At 44.6% G+C, this 16023-nt stretch overlaps 1 pseudogene; it reads left to right on the top strand.

The window, feature by feature from the left end:
- Window positions 1-7282: 7282 nt before the first annotated feature.
- On the top strand, window positions 7283-7635 carry LOC105711105 (mediator of RNA polymerase II transcription subunit 11-like; annotated as a pseudogene).
- Window positions 7636-16023: the final 8388 nt, after the last annotated feature.

Here is a 16023-nt window from a genome sequence, read left to right as displayed (position 1 = left end):
AGAAGCATGATTCTTGCTATAGGGATAGCAAAAATCATGGTTATTGTCATTGCCACAATTGAAAGACAGTGATATATGCACACAATGCACACCAGTCTTTACTACAATTTTTTTTTTTTTTTTGAGATGGAGTCTCACTCTGTCGCCAGGCTGGAGTGCAGTGGCGTGATCTCGGCTCCCTGCAACATCTGCCTCCTGGGTTCAGAGCGATTCTCCTGCCTCAGCCTCCTGAGTAGCTGAGATTACAGGAGGATGCCAACATGCCTGACTAATTTTTTTTGTATTTTTAACAGAGACAGAGTTTCACCATGTTAACCAGGATGGTCTTGATTTCCTGACCTCAGGATCCACTTGCCTCTGCCTCCCAAAGTGCTGGGATTATAGGCATGAACCACTGTGCCTGGCCAGACTTTACTATAATCTTTTTAAACACTTTTTTTTTTAATTTTGGTATTTTAAATGACTCCCCCTTTTTTTTTTTGGAGACAGAGTCTCCCAGTGTTGCTAGGGCTGGTCTCAAACTCCTGGGCTCAAGCATTCCTCCCACTTCAGCCCCCAAAGTGATGCAATTGCAGGTGTGAGCCTCCATGCTCAGCGAAGATCACTCCTAGAACAGAAAAGTATTAGAACTGGCTCATGATCACCCAGGTCCCCAGTTGTGGAGAAAAATTATTCTCTCTCAGGATCTTCTCCCTTGTGGGAGAAGATTACGTCTGGAGTTTGATTTTACTCAGATAAGACATGGCAGAGCTGACTATTCCCCAGCAGCAACCGAAGCCCGCGTATGTACCTCTCCTGTAGCTCAGGGAGAGATGAGCATTTCCACTAAGTTAAACTAGTCCTTAAAACACAATAAGCTTATCCTGCCCAGAGGGAAGTTTATAACGTCAAGAACATCCCAAGGAATAGATTTGGGTGCAGACAATGAACCTGAGAACCATGCTGCTTTAGAGCTTCAAAACTTCCTAGAGAGAGACGACCATATGTTCCAGTTTTTCCAGATAGCCCCAGTTTATGCCTGTTGTCTTGGTGTAATTTCAAAGGTACCGGCTTTCACTCTAGAACGTTAATTATACGGTCAACCTGCTTAGAGATGATCTAATGCTCATTTTACATAAGAGATGTTTGTACCCTGGAGCAGTGAAGTGACTCACCCAGTCACATAGCTAGTGGGACTTTACCATTGCCAATGGTAACAAACCTTTTCTTTTTGCAGAAAACTCAGGAGAAAGCCTTCACCTCCCAATCATGTCATTCTCTAATGACATAAATAAAAACTGAAGGCAACTACCTTACAGACACTCACTTTCCTAAGGCTTAAGCTGTAAAAGGATTTCTTTCTTCATAAAGGAAATGCCTGTATCTAGAGAAACATTCCAATCAGGAAAAAGGGTTCCAATTCAGGCCTCGAGTTCGTGGATCTCTTGCAGGAAGGAATTCAAAGTGAGTTGCAGAGTATAGTGAGAAGAGATAGTTTATTGAAAGCTACTCAGTTACAGAGTAAGAGTGTCCTCAGAAAGCAAGACAAGGAATGCACCATCTTTGTTTTACATTCTTCTTATATAGGGATCTTATCTATGTAAAAGCTAAGCTAAGTTATATCTACACGCAGGTGGGCTGACACCATGACAACATTTATTACTTTGTTGATTTAAAGAAAGTTATCCTTGGCATTTTAGTGCGTAAGTACATCAAAAGCATAACTATAGTCACCTTAAAAGCATACATTGTTATGCAATATCGGGACATCTGGACATTTTGTTGTCATAGGAGTTTGTCCTTGCAGGCGTGATGAAGCTGTTTTCTTGGTGGTAAACATCTTATGACCACAGGTTGTGACTGGCAAGGAATGTGCCTTGCTAGTTTTAAGATGGAGTTGATTTGAAAATGATGTCACCCGGGCTCTCCTACATTCGTTTCCCTAACAATTCCACCATCATATTGGCCTCATCTCAAGTACAGCTCAAAATCCTTGACTGTGGGCATACCGAGGGTGGTGAATTTCAGCTTACGCTTATGCTGCTGGGTAAAGTCCAGCCAGAATTGTGCCTATTCCTGGCATGGGGATAGGAGATGGGTGTTCTGGCTACAAGGTCATCACGAATTTGCTGACATTTGATGAATCTGTACATTGCATTAGACATTCATAGACATTTTTAAAAGTTCTTGTATAAAACACTTTCCAGTCCTCACTGTATCATGTTTTGGACCCTAAAACAACTTAGTGTAGAGGTCAAATTTTGGAGTTCTAGGCAAGAGACACTAAGCAAAAAAGAAAAAAATTTGAAGTTCAGCCAAGGCCCCAGGAATCTTACGGAATACATGGGACCTTCACTGAAGAGAGGGCTATTGGGCCATTTCATGAAGTGATAATCCACCTCTCAGCACCCAGTTGGCCGCCTCCTTTCTTCCCTCCCTGTCCCAGCTTGGTTCAGGCTTCCTCACTTTTTGTGTGGTTGTCCTGTGGCTTTCTTCTCCATTCTAATGCATCCTGGAGACCGCTACAATCTCTGTTACTTACTAGATGAAAAGTCTTTTTTCTTTTCTTTCTTTTTTTTTTTTTTTTTGAGACAGAATTTCACTCTTGTTGCCCAGGCTGGAGTGCAATGGCACAATCTCTGCTCACTGCAACCTCCGCCTCCCGGGTTCAAGCGATTCTCCTGCCTCAGACTCCCAAGTAGCTGGGACTAGGTATGTGCCACCATGCCCGGCTAATTTTGTATTTTTAGTAGAGACAGGGTCTCTCCATGTTGGTCAGGCTGGTCTCCAACTCCCAACCTCAGGTGATCCGCCCGCCTCGGTCACTTAAAGTGCTGGGATTACAGGCGTGAGCCACCTCGCCCAGCCCCGAAAAATCTTTTAATAATTTTCCATTGTCTATAAGATGAAAGTCAGGCTGGGTGTGGTGGCTCAAACCTGTAATCCCAGCACTTTGGAAGGCCAAGGTAAGAGCTGAGAAGGTCGAGACCAGCCTGGGCAACAGGGTGAAACCTGGTCTCTACCAAAAATACAAAAATTAGCCAGTGTGGTGTCACACACCTGTGGTCCCAGCTACTCAGGAGGCTGAGGTGGAAGGATTCCCTCACCCTGGGAGTTCAAGGCTGCAGTGAGCCATATTGTGCCACTACGCTCCAGCCTGGGCAACAGAGGAGACCCTTTTTCAAAAGAAAAAAACTGAAAAAATGACTATGTGAAGGAGTGAATTAATTCATAAAAGAATAAAACTCTTAGCATGGTGCAATGAAGGCTGGTGGTTATTGCACCTGCCTATCCACAAAGCTTTCTCCTGGCTCACAGAGTAGGCGTGTGACACAGGGCTGACCAATCACATAAGAATGCCCCTTTCCCATCATCATGTGATTCAGGTAGGGTGGTCATGTGACTGAAGTCACAGCAATCAGAACTCTACCCTTGTATTTTTTGTTTGGAGCTGTACAAGAGGCAATTTTGCCTCTGAAATCACAATAATAGAGGACTATGAAATTGGGGCTGTCTGGTGAGGTAACTTATACTAGTTACAGCACTTTGGGGGGCCAAGGTGGGAGGATCGCTTGAGCTCAGGAGTTTGAGACAAGCCTGGGCAGCATAGTGAGACTTTGTCTCAAATAAAATATAAAATAATAAAATATTAAAAATTAAATTAAATTAAAAAGTTGGGGCTACAGGCAAAGACTTGGTGTACTAAAAGAGAATACAAATAACCAAACAGAAGAAAGTTAAAGAAATAGATGAGAGTTTGGAATATTGGAGCCACTGAATCCCTATTACACACACTCTCTCTCTCTCTCTTTTCTTTCTGTCTCACTTTGTCATCCAGGCTGGAGTGCAATACTGTGGTCTCGGCTCACTGCAACCTCCGCTTCATGGGTACAAGTGATTCTCCTGCCTCAGCCTCCTGAGTAGCTGGGACTACAGGTGCATGCCACCATACCTGGCTAACTTTTGTATTTTTAATAGAGACAGGGTTTCACTATGCTGACCAGTCTGGTCTTGAACTCCTGACCTCATGATCTGCCTGCCACCCACTTGGCCTCCGAAAGTACTGGGATCAGGCGTAAGCCACCGCGCCTGGCCCCTGTTGCACCCTCTCTTAGGGTTATCTTGATACCTTGAACTGCCTCTATGTGTTTCCAAGCTAAGTGAGTCTCCCCTCCCCTTACTTTCCTAAAACTTGAGAGTTTCTGTTTTGTTTTCCTGAAGGATGCTAAGTCATTATTAATTTATTTTATTTTTACCCCCTACAAACTAATGAGTCCTGTTTAGTACTACTGACATTGTGGTCCTTTCCTAGACACTCATGTCCACTTGGCAAAATTTCCTCCTGTTACTTCCCAATGTAAAAGCTCTGCTTGGAACAAACAGGTCTGAGTGTATCCCCGAGTCACCTGCCAGCTCTGCCTTTTGTTCTTTCTTGATCTACCTGCTGGGATTGTTCTTCCACCATATTCCTTCTCTTCCACTAATGACAAAACTACCCGTTCTTCAAGACTGAGTTCAAATTTCACTTCCTTCTGAAGCCTTTCCAGCTCATTCAAGCCAGAAATAATCACTCTCTATTCAACGCTATAACCAGCATCATTTCTGCCTTTTCTTGTACTTTGGATAATTATACTCAACTGGACTCTTACCCATCCAGAGCCTTCTTTATTTTCTAGAATGTTTATCAGAGTCCTGTGTACAGCAGTGCTCAATGAATATTTGGTGAGCAAATATCCCTTTAAGCATAGGTGATGGGTTTTTCAGGAACCAAACAAATCTTTCCAGCATGAAGATCCCGAGATACGTGACCTGCTTCTAGAATCTGTGAAATCTTTTGATAATTTACCCATAAGCTCTACCTTCCCACCTCACACACATGTGTGTGTACACACACAAACACACTTTCTTTCCGAGGATAACAATGTAGGAACCTCTCCTCATAGAGTACATGTGGGCTGGGCGCAGTGGCTCACGCCTGTAATCCCAGCACTTTGGGAGGCCAAGGCAGGCAGATCCCCTGAGATTGGGAGTTCGAGGCAGGCAGATCGCCTGAGGCTGGGATTTTAAGACTGGCATGGGCAACATGATAAAACCTCATCTCTATTAAAAATACAAAAAATTAGTCGGGTGTGGTGGTTTGTGCCTGTAATCCCAGATACTTGGGAGGCTGAGGCAAGAGAATTACTTGAACCTGGGAGATGGAGGTTGCAATGAGCTGAGATCACACCACTGCACTCCAGCCTGGGTGACAGAGTGAGACTCTGTCTCTCTCTCTCTCTCTCTCTCTCTCTCTCTCACACACACACACACACACACACACACACACACACACACAAAGAGTACATGTGAATTTAGAAACACTGGAGGCTTTCCATGGCAAATGGGAACATTTTTAGATAGAGAATTGTGTTTAAATAGAGATGTGATAATACACATAAAATGTAGGGGGTCTTAGCAGACGCTTGGAAACACCAACCCCTCAAGAATGCAATTGAGATAGGAGAGATTTTCACTTTGAAGGTGATTATACTTGTTTGTAGGCTTTTCTTCCTCTGGGCACATCCATTTGGGAATTTTTTAAATGTGCTTCCAAAAGTCATTTCTAAAATCCTTTGGGAATGGTTTTGGCTTTCCTGTTGTTCAAGTGAATCCACATGGCTATAACACCTCAGGCAAAATGTGAACTAACTCCATGTTGGCAGGTCCACAGAGCCATGAGTTTGAGATCAGTCTTCTCGCTTTGGAAGTGGGGATAAATTAGGGAAACAGATGATGAGCAGAGAGAAGGCAAGATATTGGACAGGGTAGTTGTACAGCTGATTGTTTTTTAAAAATTACATAGGGATAAGAATGAAGCATAGCTGGCTCTCTGTCACCTAATGTGCTATCTCTGGAAGGTATGTCATCCAGTTCTCTCTCTCCAAGTTCACAAGGATGCTAACAATTGTCTCAGACCTACATGAAAGAAAAACCTCTGGCCTTATCCCAAACCCATTGCATACTTTTCCTTTCTTTTCTTTTCTTTTTTTTTTTTTAAAAAACATAGAAACATATTTTCCAGCAGGGACACTTCAAAGCAATTGCTGATTCATCGATCCATTCATTCAGCAAACAATTATGGAGCATTTATTATGTGCCAGACATCATGGTAGATATTCAGGAAAATTAATAGAAATAAAATATGGTCCCTGCTCTCCAAAGCTGCTCATAGCCTTATAGGAAAGAAATATCAAGGAACACAATAACAACACAACACAGTAATGATCGTATCAATAATGATATTGGCCAGCAATTATTAAAAATGTAACACATGCTAGGCATGAGGCTGACCACATTTATACACTATTTCATAATTTTTTGAGATGGGATTTTGCCCTGTCTCCCAGACTGAAGTGCAGTGGTATGACCTTGGCTCGCTGCAACCTTTATCTCCCAGGTTCAAGCGATTCTCCTACCTCAGCCTCCCGAGTGGCTGGGATTACAGGCACATACCACCATGCCTAGCTGATTTTTATATTTTTAGTAGAGATGGGGTTTCCCCATGTTGGCCAGGCTGTTCTTGAACTCTTGGCTTCAAGTGATTCATCCACCTCAGCCTCCCAAAGTGCTGGGATTACAGGTCTGAGCTGCCGCGCCTTACCTACATTATTTAATTCTTACGATACGCTGTGAGTTTGGTTATAATTTGTTTTACAAATGTGGAAACTGAGGCATAGAGAAATTAAACAACTTGTTGAAAGTTAGAGAGGCAGTTAACTCTAGAACTAGGAAACCTAAGTTTATCTGCCTCTGGAGCTTATGATTTTAACTACTAGGTCAAAGAAAGCACAGAGAAAATTGCGTATTGACTCCCTGGATCATGGACCTGATCGTGGAAGTAAGGGGGAATTTTCCTGTGGAATTAAAGGAAGCTGGGTGGGGTAAATGGTGTCAACCTCCTTCTGAGGAGCCACTTGGGTGGCCCGTGTGGACGGCCACCTGACACGGCTCAGTCTCCATCATCTCTGAGCAGTGTGGGTCCCTAGGCCAGCACAAGCAGCCCTCTAGTGTAAACACCTTTGCAAAGATCATTAACAGCGAGAGAAGTCTAGCACGGCCGATTCCACCTTGCTGCTAGCTCACAGGCTGGCTGTCCCCACTCATTTCTGGGCATAGGCCAGGCTAACGATGGGAGCAATTTAATCTATAATTTAGCTGTAAAGCAACGATGAGGCCCTCTGCGCAGGCGCACACCGACAGCCACTTCTGGAACAAGCGTTGTGTTTCTCAGAAGAAACTCCTGAGGAGGATTCCCGGAGTGACAATGGCTACCTACAGCCTGGCCAACGAGCGACTACGCGCCCTGGAAGACATCGAACGGGAAATCGGCGCCATCCTTCAGAATGCAGGTACGGTGATCCTAGAATTGTCCAAGGAAAAAACCAACGAGCGGCTTCTAGACCGGCAGGCGGCGACCTTCACCGCTTCAGTGCAACACGTGGAGGCGGAGCTGTCAGCTCAGATCCGCTACCTCGCCCGGTGGCCACAGGGCAGCCCCATGAGGACTCCAGCTGCTCTTCAAGGAAGGACGGTCAGATGGCTCTGAAGTGAGTGGACTATGCTCGCCTCAAGCTCAGTGATGTGGCTCGAACCTGTGAGCAGATGCTGGAGAACTAGGCCAGGGAGGTGGACCCACAGCTCAGAGGGAGACCATCGCCTGCGCCATGGGACAGAACCTGGGAACATGTAGGATGGGGAGCATGGGCACCTACATGCCCTGCTGGTCAAAGTACACTTGGGGAGGCCAAGGCCAGAAGATCACGTGAGGTCGGGAGTTCGAGACCAGCATGGCCAACTTGGTGAAACTCCGTCAAGGACAAAGGGGCAAATGGTGGGCATGGAAAAACTGAAGCCTGAGCCTCCCCACAGCTATGCCGTGGCCTCTCCAGCAGGGTGCTTCCCAAGTTCACAGGCTCCAGAGATTAGGATAGGACTCCTGGGGGGCTATTTTTAGAATTCTGCCCACCACATTAAGGTGTCAGTAAATAAAAATACAGAATGTCCAGTTAAATATAAATTTCAAGAAAACAACAAATAATCTTTCTAGTCTGAGTATGTCTCATGCAATATTTGGGACATATATAAACATTTTTGTTTTTTACCTGAAATTCAAATTTAATTGGGCATTCTATATTTTTACCTGACAACTCTAATATATATAATCCACTATTGCCATACTTTCTTTGCTTTGATATGCCAGAAATGCTCATTTCCACATGGGCAGAGATAATCGTTTAATATTACATATTTTGGTTTGATGAAAAGTTATGTTCTGATGAATCCACTTTCACATAGAAACTACTTTATATCTACTAATTCAAAATTATTATGATTATTATTGAGATAAAGTCTCACTCTGTTGCCCAGGTTGAAGTGCAGTGGCGTGATCTTGACTCACTGCAACCTGCTTCTCAGGTTGAAGTGATTCTCATGCCTCAGCCTCCTAAGTAGCTGGGATTATGAGCATGTGCCACCACACCTGGCTAATTTTTGTATTTTTACTAGTGACAGGGTTTCACCATGTTGTCCAAGCCAGTCTTGAACTCTTAACCTCAAGTGATCTGCTCACCTCAGCCTCCCAAAGTGCTGGGATTACGGGCATGAGCCATTGCACTTGGCCAAAATTATGATATTTAAATGTAAGGGGAAGAAAATCGAACACTTCTGAATGCCCATTACGTACCAAGCTCCAAACTAGGCATATAAGGAGGAAAAGGAGAGAGAGAGAGAATATGAATTATGGGCAAATATTCTACTTTGTGCCTCACAACAGAACTTGCACAGAATAACTGTATCAATCAGATATTCTGTCTCCATTTCAAAAACTGTTTTAATCTTGCTTTTTTTAATTTATTTTTATTTTTTGGGTAGATGGGGCCTTACTGTGTTGCCCGGGCTAGTCTCGAATTCCTGGCCTCAAGCGATTCTTTTCTGTATGTTCGATGCTTGAACATCCTGGGGCCTTGCTGACCCTAGAAAGAGGCCCCCTCTCAGGGCTAGCCAATTCCTAGAGGTAGGAACAATTTGCTTTGCAGCACCTCTTGCATATGCAAACCGGTCAATCCAGAGCTCAGACTCTAAACCATCTCCTTCCTCAGTCTCTCGCAAAGCCCTTGCACTTAGGGCCACTATCTACCATGTGTCCTGTTGACCTCAGGACCAGTTACCAAAACTAGGGTCATCTCCCCTAACCCCAAGGCCCACTGAAATTATTCAAACTAGCTGCTAAACCTAAACCTGCTTAGCCTGCTTACCCTGCCTAGCCTGTTCCTTCCTGCAGAACCACGATAAAGACTCTTGCCCCTATTTACCCCTCGCTCCCTCTGCATCTCCACAGACCCCAGCTCTTTCCCATGTGGCCCTGTGTGCCGTGCCATAGCCCCTGCTTCCAGGGATCTGTGAGTACAAATAATTTCTTCCTTCATGACAGTCATTTCCATGTCGGCATGCCTTACTGTACCTGATTAAAACACATTTCAAGTATCCTTGAAACACCTTTAATGAAATGCTGACTTAATGCATATGGCTTTGAAAATCACCGGGCAATAGGAGGAATTGAGAACACAAGGATAAGTAAGACTCAAGCTTGGCTGCAAATTTTTCAGCATTCTGGTTGGAGGGTGTACTTCTAGCTCTAGGAAGTAAACAGTTTAGGTGGGGAGAGAGAAGTGCTGAGGTTGTATATTTCATGCTGCATGTTTCCAGGCAGAAGACTTGGTCCTTGAAGCAATGCCTTGATAATATCCTCTCGCCTCGTCGCTTCCTTCTCACCCAGAAGCTGGAGACTGGATTTCAGGCCTGCTGGAACATTGATAAGCCTTCGAAACAGGAGGTCTCAGGGTTTTTTCACTAGAACCCATGGGAGAGGAATATAATAGTACATAGCAACTGTGTGCACATACACAAATACATAATCATATGTAAATAGGAAACAAAAGCTTCCACCATGAAATTTACCCTTACAGACTCTTTTTTTAGACAGAGTCTCTGTGTGTTGCCCAGGCTGGAGTGCAGTGGCTCCATCTCAGCTCACTGCCACCTCTGCCTCCCGGGTTCAAGTGATTCCCCTGCTTCAGCCTCCCAAGTAGCTGGGATTATTATGGGCACCTGCCACCATGCCCAGCTAATTTTTGTATTTTTAGTAGAGATGAGGTTTTACCATGTTGGCCAAGCTGGTCTTGAACTCCTGATCTCAGATGATCCATCTGCCTTGGCCTCCCAAAGTGCTGAGATAACAGGCATGAGCCACCGCGCCTAGCCCCCATACACACTTTGATATTTTCTCCTTGCTTATCCTTTCTTTTGTTCTCTTTTGTCTGCTTTGTTATTTACTTATTTATTTATTTTTTTTGGAGGTGGAGTCTTGCTCTGTCATCCATGCTGGAGTGCAGTAGTGCGATCTCAGCTCACTGCAACCTCCGCCTTCCAGGTTCAAGCAGTTCTCCCTGCCTCAGCCTCCCAAGTAGATGGGATTACAGGCACCCGTGACCATGCCCAGCTAATTTTTGTATTTTTAGTAGAGGCAGGGTTTTGCCATGTTGCCCAGGCTGATCTTGAACTCCTGACCTCAGGTGATCTGCCCGCCTCAGCCTCCCAAAGTGTGGGATTACAGGTGAGAGTCACTGCACCCAGCCTGCTTTGTTATTTTTAATCTTGCTGGTCCTAATCTGCCAAATTGATTTCATGATTTACTAAGGGGTCAGGGAATAGAGTTTGAAAACCATTGATCTGAATATTGTGGATGAGAGAAAAATGGTGGCTGCCATTTTCTCTGGGAGCTAATGAATAGATGAACAATCCTAATTAGGAAAACACAAAATTTTCAGTGTTTGAGGCCCAGCTATAAATTTTACTATCCTTTATTCATTGCCTTCTTCCTTTACTAGCTCTCAAACAGAACTACCGTTCTGAAGTTTTGTCCAAATGGTAAGCTCCAGCCAGAATTTTCATTTTAAGGTGGAATAAAGGTGTGTAGGATTTTTTAGATTGATGGCCTGGGAGAAGTTTAGGGGATTGTGTATAGAAACTTCCAGGTTTTGATTATGTTTTGTAACTATGTTTTAACTATGTGTAATGCAGGCTATGGGTACATGCTTACTAATTGTACTGTTCTCTATAATGTTATATGCCGGAATTATTTCATAATAATTAAAAGAGAATGGCAAAAATGGGAAAGAAATATCAAACCCATTCATATAATAAGGATGAGCTAGGAAAATGGATGAGCCATCTGAAAAAGAATTTTAGGCCAGGCGTGGTGGTTCATGCCTGTAATCCTAGCAGTTTAGGAGGCCGAGGTGGGGGGATCACCTGAGATCAGGAGTTCAAGACCAGCCTGATCAACATGGTAAAACCTCATCTCTAACAAAAATATAAAAAATTAGCCAGATGTGGTGGTGGATGCCTTTAATCCCAGCTACTCAAAAGGCTGAGGCAAGAGAATCACTTGAAACCAGGAAGCAGAGGTTGCAGTGAGCTGAGATCTTGCCATTGCGCTCCAGCCTGGGCAACAGAGTGAGACTCTGCCTCAAAAAACAAAAACAAAAAAAAAAGAGAAAAAAGAAAAAGAAGTTTAATGGACTCACAGTTCCACATGGCTGGGGAGGCCTTACAATCATGGCGGAAGGTGAAAGGTACGTGTTACGTGGTAGCAGACAAGAGAGAATGAGGGCCAAGAGGAAGGGCTTTCCCCTTATCAAACCATCAGATCTCAAGAGGCTTATTCACTACCACAAGAACAGTATGGGGAAAAGTGCCCCCATGATTCAATTACCAGTCACTGGGTCCCTCCCACAACACGTGGGAATGATGGGAGCTATAATTCAAGATGAGATTTGGGTGGGGACACAGCCAAACCATATCAAAGTGATACACTGTTTAATTTAATCCCTTGTAGTAATAGATCACCTGCTTAGAATAAATGCATGACAGCAGCAGAATCTTTTACCTCCAATCATTAAAAAGGAAGACAGAGATGGCTGTGTTTATAGCTACCGGAGACTTGATGAGGGAGAGTCCAGCAAACAGAGTTGTTGGGGAAATCTGGCATCTTTGATGCAATCTGTAAGACAGAGAAAGTTTATTAATAAGCCACATATGGCCACCCTTGCCACATCAGGGAGGCACATGTGTGGTATAAGCAGCTGTGATAGCGGCCATGGGGCCTGGAGAATTCCAGTCCCAGGTTTTACGAGGAGTTGGTGGAGATTTGAAGCAAGCACACAGTAGCAAGCAGTCCTCGTGGGACAGCCCCACCCTTTTGTGTCATTGTTGTATTTTTCAGTCTCTCTTGTAAAACTGCCTCTATCTCTGCCTTTCAGCCCCAGGGAAATAACAGCACTATTCAATAAAGCATCCGATCACCAGAAGCTGTAAGAATTATTCTCATATACAAAGAGGCATGCAGACTTAGAATGACGTGCAGAAGTAGTGCTGAGGAATGGGCGGAGGGTGGGGGGAAGTAGAGAAGAATGCTGGGTTAGAACGCAGCAGAATCCCTTACCACTCATTAGTCTCTAAACCTAAGCAAGTGGCCAGGTGCGGTGATTCACGCCTCTAATCCCAGCCCTTTGGGAGGCCGAGGCAGGCGGATCATGAGGTCAGGAGTTGGAGACTAGCCTGGCCAAAACAGTGAAACTCTGTCTCTACTAAAGATACAAAATTTAGCTGGGCATGGTGGCACGTGCCTGCAATCCCAGCTACTCAAGAGGCTGAGGCAGGAGAAACGCTTGAACCTGGGAGGCGGAGGTTGCAGTGAGCCAAGATCGCGCCACTGCACTCCAGCCTGGGTGACAGAGGAAGACTCTGTCTCAAAACAAATAAACAAACAAACAGACAACAACCAAAAAAACCCTAAACCTGAGCAACTCTGTATCACCACTCTTGAGTTTCTGAGTTCTTCTTCCAATGGAAACTTTTCTCCTAGTCCTTTAACATGCTTCAAAATTTGCCTTTTTAAAGAATAAAATATAAACAGGGTGCATTTTTTTGATCAAAAAACACCTGTCATGGGACTGGGTGAGGTGGCTCACGCCTATAATCCAGGCATTTTGGGAAGCCACGTCAGATGGATCAGTTTAGGTCAGGAGCTTGAGACCAGCCTGGTCAACATGGTGAAACTCCATCTCTACCAAAATACAAACATCAGCCAGACATGGTGGTGGGTGCCTGTAATCCCAGCTACTCAGGAGGCTGAGGCAGAAGAATTACTTGAACCTGGGAGGCAGAGGTTGCAGTGAGCTGAGATCATGCCACTGCACTCCAGCTGGGGCAACAGAGTGATACTCTGTCTCAAAAACAACAACAACAAAAACCTGTCACGGGATGAACTCCAAAAATTTGTGTGTTGAATTCCTCACCCCTAGCACCCCAGAATACGACCATATTGGAGGATTGGGTCTTTAAAGTGGTAATGAAGTTATAATGAGATTATTAGGACTCTAATCCAATATTACTGATGTCTTTACATGAAGAGGAGGTTAGAACTCTGAGAGACACAGAAGAAAAGACCCCGTGAGGACCCAGGAAGCAGATGACCATGTACAGGCCAAGGAGAGGGGCCTCAGAAGAAACCAACCCTGCTGACACTGTGATCTCGGATTTTAGCCTCCAGAATTGTGAAAAAGCCAATTTCTGTTGCTTAAGCCACTCAGCTGTGATGCTTTGTTATGGCAGCCCCAGCAAACCAATACAGCTAACACAACGCCTCACCAAATGAGGATAAAACTTATACGACAGCAAATTAAGAAATCGGGGCCGGGCGAGGTGGTTCATGCCTGTAATCCCAGCACTTTGGGAGGCCGAGGGGGGCAGATCACAAGGTCAAGAGATGGAGACCATCTTGGGCAACGTGGTGAAACCTCGTCTCTACTAAAAACACAAAAATTAGCTAGGTGTGGTGGCGCACGCCTGTAGTCCCAGCTACTCGGGAGGCTGAGGCAGGAGAATTGCTTGAACCAGGGAGGTGAAGGTTGTAGTGAGCAGAGATTGGGACACTGTACTCCAGCCTGGGGACAGAGCGAGACTCCATCTCAAAAAAAAAAGAAAAAAAATCAATACTTAACCAGGGATGTTTGCTCAAAAAGGCATGGAGCAAAACTGATAATGTATGTTGCAAGGTGCCAAGTACTATACTGAGCACTCAGCATGGATTGAATCATTTCACCCTCACAGTAAATCCTACAGGCAGTATTGTTATTCTCACTTTACACATAAGAAAACGGAGAATCAAAGAGGTTGCCACACTGGCTTGTAATCACACGGTTAATCAGTGGCATAGCTGAGACTGAAATCCATAGGCTGTGTTCCTAATCCTTAGGAGATTCTATAGATTTTTCAAGAAAAGGATGCGACCTTTGCAAAAGGACAGACTGCCCTCAATGCTTCTCTTTCTTCTTACTCTTCATCTCTTACCTATATCAACCTGCTTTTTCATCTTCCCACCTTACTAAAACTGCTCTCTCCTGGGCTAAACGTAACCTCTTAATTCCAAAACACTGGATAAGATCAACTGGCATTTGGTATACATTTTTCCCCTTCTACATCCACCCAACTCAGTATTTCAAGGGATGAAACGATAAAAACTGGAATTTCCAGGATTCTTTTTTTTTTTTTTTTTTTTTTTTTTTAGACAGAGTCTTGCTCTTGTTGCCCAGGCTGGAGTGCAATGGCGCAATCTTGGCTCACTGCAACCTCCGCCTTCTAGTTCAAGTGATTCTCCTGCCTCAGCCTCCCTAGTAGTTGGGATTACAGGCGCTTACCACCATCACCAGCTAAATTTTTGTACTTTTAGTAGAGATGAGGTTTCACTATGTTGGCCAGGCTGGCCTCGAACTCCTGTCCTCAGGTGATCCACCCGCCTCAGACTCCCAAAGTGCTGAGATTACAGATGTGAGCCACCACGTCCACTTTCTTTCTTTCTTTCTTTCTTTTTTTTTTTTTTTTTTGTCTGAGATGGAGTTTACTCTTGTTGCCCAGGCTGGAGTGCAATGGCACAATCTTGGCTCACCGAAACCTCCGCCTCCCAGGCTCAAGCGGTTCCCCCACCTCAGCCTCCCAAGTAGCTGGGATTACAGGTGTGCACCACAATGCCTGGCTAATTTTGTATTTTTAGTACAGACAGGGTTTCTCCATGTCAGTCAGGTTGGCCTCAAACTCTCAACTTTAGGTGATCCACCTGCCTCGGCCTCCCAAAGTGCTGGGATTACAGGCGTGAGCCACCATGCCTGGCTCTTTTTTTTTCTCTTTTTTTTGTTTATTTGTTTTCTGGGTTTTTTTGTTTTGTTTTGTTTTTGAGATGGAGTCTCGCTCTGTCACCAGACTGGAGTGCAGTGGCACCATCTCAGCTCACTGCAACCTCCGCCTCCTGGGTTCAAGTGATTCTCCTGGCTCAGCCTCCCAAGTAGCTGGGATTACAGGTGTGCACCACCACAGCCAGCTAATTTTTGTATTTTTTTGTAGAGATAGGCTTCCACCATGTTGGCCAGGATGGTCTCGATCTCTTGACCTTGTGATCTGCCCACCCCAGCCTCCCAAAGTGTTGGGATTACAGGTTTGAACCACCATGCCCGGCCTCCAGGATTCTTTATAATTAGAGTTCTAGGTACAATTTACAGAATTCTCTCTCTGATTTTGTTGTCTTTATCTTATTTGTTGGGTTTACTTTTTCCTTCCAACCCTTACGTGTTATCACTCAAGTCTCTGGCTTCGATACCCTTCTTTTTTTCCACATGTTCTCTTTCTTGAGTTCATCTCCCAGGACATCATACACAAATATTAAACAGGTATCTCTCAGTGTCACCCAACCCCCAGACTCACATGTTTTGTACCTGCAGGGACCTCTTCTATCTGCCTTGCTGTCACCTGAGACCCAGAAGAACTCCACACCTGCCTTCGCCCACTCCATCTTGACCTTCTCAGCAATGCTGCTCTTCCCATCTCCTCCCATTTCCAGTACCACCATTCATTACCATCGTGGGTACCAAAGGACTTTTGGGCCCTGTTTCT

The sequence above is a fragment of the Aotus nancymaae genome, unplaced genomic scaffold (genome assembly GCF_030222135.1).
Source record: "Aotus nancymaae isolate 86718 unplaced genomic scaffold, 86718_ANA_hifiasm-v0.15.2.pri h1tg000032l_0, whole genome shotgun sequence".
In the NCBI taxonomy this organism is placed as follows: Eukaryota; Metazoa; Chordata; class Mammalia; order Primates; family Aotidae; genus Aotus; species Aotus nancymaae.
This window is presented reverse-complemented; position numbering and strand designations above follow the sequence as displayed.